The 9491-nt window shown below is 41.5% G+C and overlaps 1 long non-coding RNA gene across 1 annotated transcript; it reads right to left on the reverse strand.

Moving 5' to 3' along the window:
- Positions 1-5081: 5081 nt before the first annotated feature.
- LOC113897833 lies at positions 5082-6858 on the reverse strand. Its single transcript, XR_003512440.1, has 2 exons — positions 6712-6858; positions 5082-6028 (listed from the first exon to the last, which is right to left on the reverse strand). It is a non-coding gene; the product is annotated as an uncharacterized LOC113897833 (long non-coding RNA).
- Between the last annotated feature and the right edge of the window lie 2633 nt (positions 6859-9491).

Raw genomic sequence — 9491 nt, forward strand, 5'->3', positions numbered from 1 at the left:
AGTGGGGATATATATTGGCTTCCTTCATCTATACATCTGTTTTTTTGACCAGAGACATGGCAGGAAACAAGTTGTACAGGCAAATTTAATAATTCAAGGAGAGCTAAATAAAGAGGCCATTTCCATAGGTGCAGGCAGGGGCTAGCAAACCACCTAGGGATAGTGACATGCCCCAGACCAGTTTCAGCAGGGATCCGTCTAGACCTTAAGGGGCAGGAGGAGAAAGCCAGCTGCTTAGGACGAGAGATTTACTGCCAGACAAAGCCTTCTGTGGAAGGTCCTGGCCAACCAAGGTGTCCTGGCACGTTGGGAGCACAGAACAAGTATTCTCATGCTCCTGCCCTCCAATCCCTGCCAGGGGATTATAGATCCCAACTGGATGCCAGGCAAGAGGTCTATTGACGGGTCCGTAAAGGTCAGCTGCCTGGGGCATAGATTGAATCTGTAGGAACAAACAGAAGAGATCCAATATATTCACCTGACTGATCTGATAGTCTGCAATTAATTCATCTATGATTCCTTTCAATGTGTGTGAATTAAAAGCAAGGCAAAATAAAGGGCTTATCTATGCATTCTAGGACCTTATAGACTAGACTAGTTGGGGTGAGGGAGAGAAAGAGAATAAAGAGGAGAATTGGAATAATATAATGGAGTCAACAAAATTTAGGTCATCATGTAAATCATCACATATCCTTTACAAAATTACTCTCTCTGGTTCTGTTACCCATAAACTTTGTACAACTTGATGTCACAGACTTCTCCTAAGATGGAGTGAATGACCTGAAGCATGATAATTGAGTAACTCCACCAGTGATTTTCTCTTCCCATTCTCAAATAAATAATGGCATGGGAGACAAAGATTGTCATTCCTTGGAATGCAATCACACAACATCATCTCCTGAATTTGAACTTGATTTAGAGCTCATTGTGCTAAAAACAAACAAACAAACAAACAAACAAACAAAAAAAAACCACTTTTGTTGAAATGAACACATCATTCACATCATTCAGAGCTTATTTAATCATTCTGATTCAACCCAATTTGAGTTTTACTGGGCTGGGGCTTTTTGACTTTAGTCATGAGGTAGGAGAAAATGTGATGTCTTGTTCCTAAAAGATAAGCACAGAAAAGCCTCTGGGAAGAAAAATAGAATGACTGTGTGTAGATCTTTGAGAGTTAATCAGCTGTAATAAAACATCATTTTAAAGAATTTTGTTAATTGGCTTAGAGATAAAGTGAATTTTCAAAAACATTTGGTTTCAAAAAGTAGAGTGAACATTAGGGCATATTTGATAATTCTAGCGCTGAGAGCAGGCAGAGAATGAGACTAGAGAAGATAGAGAAGTGAGCAGAGCTAGGAAGGACAATGCAAACACAGCAGGGATGACCATAAATTGGATACAACAGAAAGTCTGGATCATCTGAATTTCTATCCATCTGCGTTATTCTCTTCCTTGAGCATTCTGAATACCTTTGGTTCTAGTGTATCTTCTACGGAACCCTTAGAAATAGCATGCTAGAGGAAGAAGTCTCCCATTAGGTCTCAGATGGTCTTAAAGAATAAATTGGTCATTTATTGGTCTTTTGATTCCAGAATCAATATGGAATACATTCATTCATTTATTCATTAACTCATATTTTCAAAAAATATTTATTGAGGACCTATTAGATTCCAGAAACTCTTCTGGAAATACGTTTCTAACTTATATTGATACCATGTGTGCCTGTGTGGTAAGTTGCTTCAATACTATTTGACTCTGCAGCCCCATGGACTGTAGCCTGCCTGGCCCCTACGTCCATGGGTTTCTCCAGGCAAGAATACTGGAGTGGGTTGCCATTGCCCTGCTCCAGAGGATCTTCCTGATCCAGGGATCGAACCCGCATCTCTTATGTCTCGTGCATTGGCAGGCAAGTTCTTTACCACTAATGCCATTGATACCAGAGTCAAGGGAAGTCCCTGAATTTTAAATGATGAAATATAACCAACCATGAGAGGATCAGCAGAGAGAGTATCCCAGGCAGACAGAAGGATACAAAGGCTCTGGAAGTCTGACCAAGCTTGGTCTGTGTGAGCAGCATGAGGGCAATGTAGCTAGAGGGTGGTGAGTCCAGGTTGCAAAGCCTAAGACTGGAGAGGAAGGAAGAGAGCAGGCCATGGGGCTTCATGGGGGTGCTCACTACCACATCTCCAGATTCCAGATAATGAGAAAAAGCACATTGCAGCAGGAAATTCAACACCTTAAGTCTTCACCTGCAACCTTGCATCGCGATTCAGCAGATGGAAACAGCAGGGCCAGCACGGACAGTGTGATATGAAGGTGCCTCAGGGGTGTGGTTAAGCCACAGCAGAGTTGTGCCCAAGGTACGTCTCCTCTGCCGTCCTTACTTTGTTATCCAATATTTGCATTTGTACTCATAGTTTTGATAGGGAATGGTCCAAAAGGCCATGCTTTACCAACATCTTCTCCTGAGGCTTCCTCATGGGACAGGCAGCTCTGATTTTAGAAAGGGACACAACAGACTGAGTAGCGAGAAGTACCCGGCCTATCCACACACGAGGGGTTCGGAGGAGCATCCTTGCTCAGGAATGGAGAAGGATCCCAGCACCTCAGCTACTCACACAGCCTTTCTCTTCTACAAGACTTATTTTCACTGTTGGATTGGAACTTGAAGAGAACACCAGGATATATTTTCTGAACTTTTGATTTTTCTCATGAGTTAATTTCAAACACCTTCAAAAATATAATTTCTCTTCTGTACACTGACAGGGAGAGAGTTGGTCTCCTTTAGAAATGTGTCTGCAAATGAATAAATGAGTATGTTATTTCTGGAGAAGTTCCACTGATCATTTCTGTTCCCATTTTGGCTGTATTCTCCTCTATGTTGCTCATTATCTGAAAGTATCTATTTGTTGTTGTTGTTGCTTTTCCAGTAAATCACCTCTGGGCTCTGCCATGCAATGGAAACTTCTTCAAATGCAGGCCCATTAGTGTAATCAGTAGCCATTACTGCTTAAAGCAAGTCAGTTACTGAAGTATTATAAGCAGTTAAACTTGACAGTAAAGACACTAAGCTAAAGAAAGCAGGGTGGGGGGGGGGGTAGTAAAGATTTATAGAGAATGTCAAAATGGAAAACCAACCGTTTTTTGTCCCTTCCTTCCCTACATCTTTAGATGTAGAATGATGAAGAGTTTCTTACACCAGTAGGATTAAGACATCTGCTGGGAAGGAAAGTGACACCAGGCATAGAGTCTGGGAAAGTAAATCCTAACGAGGGCGACCATATGTTCTGGTTTGCCTGGGAAAGTCCAAGTTTCCACCTGTTCTTCTGGCACAGTTGCTAACAATTTTCTCCCGTCACTTTCAAAGTGTCCTATTTGGATGGTCAATTATGTGGTGGCTCTAGTCCTAATTCTGCCTCTTCCACTAAGCAGGTATATGGCTCTGGATAAATCCCTCACCTCTCTGGACTTGGCTTCTCAAGAGTTTGGATGAGATTGTAACTAAGGTGCTCTTTATCCCAATATTCTATGGTTCCATTAAGGATGAAAGAAGGAAATGTAGAGTTTTGTAGATTATGAAATGTGTGTACTTGTAGGTAAAGAATATCATTTATTTCTAAGGGGAAGATTTGCTTCCTGGTTTAGTACAACTGCCTTTGTCTTATCTAACAAGCATTTGTTGATGATGGTTGGCACTACACTTAAGATCTTAAATGTATTATCTTATTTAATCCTGACAAAACTACCTTGGTTTCTATCTTATATGGACTGATAGTCACTTCAAACTGTCTTTCAAATCTAAGTGTATCTGACTGTAAAATAGTGTTCTTAACCACGATGCCACATCTAGGATACTTTGAGCAAAAGCAAAGAAAGTACTCAGTGTATCAGCCGGGATAGGCTAAGGTGTGCTGTAGTAACAAAAATCCACAATCTTCCTGGCTCACAACATTTATTTTCCAGTCATGTTACACACTGGAGAAGGCAATGGCACCCCACTCTAGTACTCTTGCCTGGAAAATCCCACGGACGGAGGAGCCTGGTCGGCTGCAGTCCATGGGGTCGCTAAGAGTGGGGCATGACTGAGCGACTTCACCTTCCCTTTCACTTTCATGTACTGGAGAAGGAAATGGCAACCCACTCCAGTGTTCTTGCCTGGAGAATCCCAGGGATGGGGGAGCCTGGTGGGCTGCTGTCTATGGGGTCGCAGAGAGTCGGACATGACTGAAGCGACTTAGCAGCAGCAGCAGCATGTTACGCACTCATCAGAGGTTATCTGGGGGCAGTGCTCTGTGCTACTCTTTCTCCAGGACCTAAGCTCATTGAGTAGCAATCTCCTGCTGTAGCCCCATCTGCACAGTAGGCCCAGTGCATTGGTGGAAGAAACAAAGCAGCGTGGCAGATTGCACACGGGCTCTTAAACCTTCATCCAGAAAAGACCACATTGCTTCTGTTCACAATTCATTGAGCACAGTTTCATCAACTCAAGCCAGATGACTACCCCTAACTGCAAAAAGACAGAAAGTAAAAATCTACAATGGACCAAAAATAATGGGGAAAGCACTTAGTGACTACCACACCAAGGTAGTCCTAGAACACAAGGTCTAAAGTCCCTCTCACAGCTTTAAAATTCTCTGAGTTTCAATCACCACTAAGCAACATTTCATAGAACTAGGTGTGCGGTGTTTACTCTATTTCTCTATGCTTTATTAAGCCCTTTGTTATCCACAGACTTATTAGCTCATCTCTGTTAAAAAAACATTCTTTCTATCCAAATAAGCAGATAGAATTTAGAATGATATGGATATAAACTACCCCTAATCCACTTATGCCCCTCCTCTCAGGTCTCAGCTGTATCCACTATGCAACTGAGAGATGACAGTTCAGTGAAGGAAAGGTGTGTTTACCTCAGGAAAGAGTGTCTTTATGACACTGATCTGCTCTGATGAATCCACTAATGTGAAATTTCTGACCCAATAGGCAGTGATTGCACAGCTCTGAGACTCCTCTCATTATTCATGAAATATGTGCCGTGCAGTGTCAGTGCTCTCCCCGCAGACTCGCTGCCAAGCAATTACTCATTTCCATCACTTAGCTTTTTTATTATTATTATTTTTCAGTGGGTGTCTATATATTCACTACACTTCAAGAAGCAAAGCACAGTCCCAGAATGAAAATGATGCTTGTCTTGTTTGATTTTAAATAGAAAAGCACTTTAAGTCCTTAAAAATTGATGTTGTTTTAAACTTTACAGCAAGCAAGAGAGGAAACTGGTAGCTGCAGAAATAAATGGAGAGCAATCAGGATCATTTCCACTGTTACACATATTTGCTACCTAAGAGCTGATGGAGGGACTTATATGTCCTGATGTATTTCTCTGATTCCCCCCAGGAGCCCTTAAGAGGAACAATGAACCAGAAATGGTTACAGACTTCTGGTTGAGGTCCATTGTCAGAGGCAGGAGTATTCATGTACAGAGGCCCATGCTTAGAAAACAGACAGGTTCCAGGAGCCATGTCCCCTTCTCATCACAATGTTTGCTGGTATAACCCTTGCAGATATAAAGTCTAATGGAAAAGAATGGCTGCCTTTTACTGCTATGTGATAGAATTTGTGCAGAGCATTTGTATCCTGGAACAACTAAGGAACATTCCAACACCAGATTTAATAACAGAAGAGTTTTGGAAGTGTGAAACTTCACTGAACAAAAAGTCCTCAATCCTAAGCTTCAGTGCTCCTGCATGGGTAGTCTTCTCAGATTCTGTAGCCAGTTGCAGTGATGACCCCAGCACTTCACAGTCCCCATATCCACCCCTTCTCACATGAATTTGTGGTTACTTATTAAAAAGATATAGTCCGTTTCTCCATTTCTTGAGTGGCGAGCTGGTCTTATGACTTCCTTAGCCATGAATTGTGCAGAAGTGATAGCAGGCCAATTTCGAGTCTATGCCTCCAAAGTCCTTGTACGTTGCCACATGACTTCTCTTACCCCTTGTTATCACCATGGAAACGTGGCTGCACTAGCCTGATGGAAGAAGAGAAACAGAGCAGCTCTAGCCCTAGTTGTCTCAATGAAGGTCAGACAGACTAGCTGATGGCCAGCCAATCTGACCTGAGACCCATGAACAAGCCCAGCCAAGATCAGCAGAGCCACCTAGCCAAAACCCCAGCTGACCCCAGGCATGCAAGAAATACATGTCTATTGTTTATTATTAAAAAGTTTTGTGACTCTGTTATACAAATTACATAAATAACTCACTCAAGCCCCATCAGGAAATTATGATTTTCTTTTTTTCCCCTCTTCCACACCTCACTCTGTTATATTTTATTTACTTTGGACTTTCAATTTTCTTCAGTTTCTTTACTCTATTTCACATATTATTATTAAGTACATATTATCATGCTGGACAGCACAGTTAATATAGGTACTGGTGAATCAGGGAACTTTCGCTGAAGGAGCTCTCATTCTAATACAGCAGTTCCCAATTTTTATCTCAGCTTACTTAGTGGATGGCATTAATATGTACAAGACTCTCAAAAGCAAACTTGGACTCCTGAACAATTCCTGGTACATTTGTTCTTTCTCTACCCATGTCTCCTATATCTAAGATATTGCACTTGAAAGCTGGCGAATTGAAGCAACACTAAAAGACTTGAAACATATCATAGTGTCACCTTGAATCATTTGTATGTTGTTATTTTACCTACCTTTAGTTGTAATTTACAACACACTTCGTTGCTGATTGCTACATCCTTGGTTTTAATATCCCAGATGAGAGCAAGTGGCCTAGCGAAAGGAGAATGCTGACATCCTGGGTATTAACTGCAATCCAAAGCATATTGAAAGAAGAGCTTAGCAAAAATATAAGCAACAGACTTTGGCAGGAGGTCTCAGAAAGGAACAAAACATCCCACCTGGGGCACATAGAGATGCTTCCCAGAAGGACTGACATCTGATCTAAACCAGAGTTTTGACAGAGTAAATTAAGTCACTTCATTAGCAAGAAAGCACTCTTTGTCCCATCTCCTGTAATCCCAGATGTCCCTCCAATCCTTTTGACTGGGTTCAGTCGAGGTTGAAATTTCTTTTTTTTTTTTTTTTTCTAATTTTATTTTATTTTTAAACTTTACATAATTGTATTAGTTTTGCCAAATATCAAAATGAATCCGCCACAGGTATACATGTGTTCCCCATCCTGAACCCTCCTCCCTCCTCCCTCCCCATACCATCCCTCTGGGTCGTCCCAGTGCACTAGCCCCAAGCATCCAGTATCGTGCATCGAACCTGGACTGGCAACTCATTTCTTACATGATATTTTACATGTTTCAATGCCATTCTCCCAAATCTTCCCACCCTCTCCCTCTCCCACAGAGTCCATAAGACTGTTTTATACCTCAGTGTCTCTTTTGCTGTCTCGTACACCGGGTTATTGTTACCATCTTTCTAAATTCCATATATATGCGTTAGTATACTGTATTTATGTTTTTCCTTCTGGCTTACTTCACTCTGTATAATAGGCTCCAGTTTCATCCACCTCATTAGAACTGATTCAAATGTATTCTTTTTAATGGCTGAGTAATACTCCATTGTGTATATGTACCACAGCTTTCTTATCCATTCATCTGCTGATGGACATCTAGGTTGCTTCCATGTCCTGGCTATTATAAACAGTGCTGCGATGAACATTGGGGTACACGTGTCTCTTTCCCATTCTGGTTTCCTCAGTGTGTATGCCCAGCAGTGGGATTGCTGGATCATAAGGCAGTTCTATTTCCAGTTTTTTAAGGAATCTCCACACTGTTCTCCATAGTGGCTGTACTAGTTTGCATTCCCACCAACAGTGTAAGAGGGTTCCCTTTTCTCCACACCCTCTCCAGCATTTATTATTTGTAGACTTTTGGATCGCAGCCATTCTGACTGGTGTGAAATGGTAACTCATAGTGGTTTTGATTTGCATTTCTCTGATAATGAGTGATGTTGAGCATCTTTTCATGTGTTTGTTAGCCATCTGTATGTCTTCTTTGGAGAAATGTCTATTTAGTTCTTTGGCCCATTGAGAAAGAAGAATGGAACTGGAGGAATCAACCTGCCTGACTTCAGGCTCTACTACAAAGCCACAGTTATCAAGACAGTATGGTACTGGCACAGAGACAGAAATATTGATCAATGGAATAAAATAGAAAGCCCAGAGATAAATCCATGCACATATGGACACCTTATCTTTGACAAAGGAGGCAAGAATATACAATGGATTAAAGACAATCTCTTTAACAAGTGGTGCTGGGAAATCTGGTCAACCACTTGTAAAAGAATGAAACTAGACCACTTTCTAACACCATACACAAAAATAAACTCAAAATGGATTAAAGATCTAAACGTAAGACCAGAAACTATAAAACTCCTAGAGGAGAACATAGGCAAAACACTCTCCGACATACATCACAGCAGGATCCTCTATGACCCACCTCCCAGAATATTGGAATAAAAGCAAAAATAAACAAATGGGACCTAATTAACCTTAAAAGCTTCTGCACATCAAAGGAAACTATTAGCAAGGTGAAAAGACAGCCTTCAGAATGGGAGAAAATAATAGCAAATGAAGCAACCGACAAACAACTAATCTCAAAAATATACAAGCAACTCCTACAGCTCAACTCCAGAAAAATAAATGACCCAATCAAAAAATGGGCCAAAGAACTAAATAGACATTTCTCCGAGGTTGAAATTTCAATCAAAGCAAAGAAATTGCACATTATTGCTGCACCTTACTGAGATAGGTAATGGGAAGGTAACAATTCAGACTCTGGAACTCTGAGCTCACCCTCCCTGACTATCGCTATGTCTCCCCAGAAGGATGTTTGAGAAGTCAGCCTTCCTGCCTTAGGAGCCAGATCTACCAGTCCTCTGTCACCTGGCTAATGACAGAGCTGGGAGAGATACGGCTTTCTTCTCCCTGGGTTAATGTTTTTTCTAATTTATTGAGTGTTTGATGATCTTTCGATGTCCCTTCTAACCTTGGCTTCTGAATCATGTTTTCTTTTGAGTCTTGCCTGCCAGTCTAATGGAAGGATTTATAGACATGATGCCCCCAACTCCTGCTTCAGAGGACCAGATCATAGGAGTCAAACCTGATCTTTACAGAGGCCTTAGGGATTCTAGAGGACTTCAGATTAAGAAAAACTCTTTCCCTGTTTCCTCCTTCCATGTCTATCCTAGAAAAGTGTGATCTTTCAGTTTCACTCTAAGGCGCAGGTCTCCCAGGTGGTTTGCTCATTATGTGATGGCACAGGAAGGAGAAACAACCCTCATTGGAAGTAGGGATCAAAATGAGAGCGATAGAGTTCTATAGAACAGTATTGCATAAAGGAGGAGACCTGGAAAGGTGAATTCTTTCATGTAGTTTGAAAAAAGCGAGCTTCACTGGCAGGTGGAGAACCTACGTGGAGCCTTTGCTCCCCTCTAGAGAACCACAGTGCAGACTTTTAAG

The sequence above is a fragment of the Bos indicus x Bos taurus genome, chromosome 8, assembly GCF_003369695.1.
Source record: "Bos indicus x Bos taurus breed Angus x Brahman F1 hybrid chromosome 8, Bos_hybrid_MaternalHap_v2.0, whole genome shotgun sequence".
In the NCBI taxonomy this organism is placed as follows: Eukaryota; Metazoa; Chordata; class Mammalia; order Artiodactyla; family Bovidae; genus Bos; species Bos indicus x Bos taurus.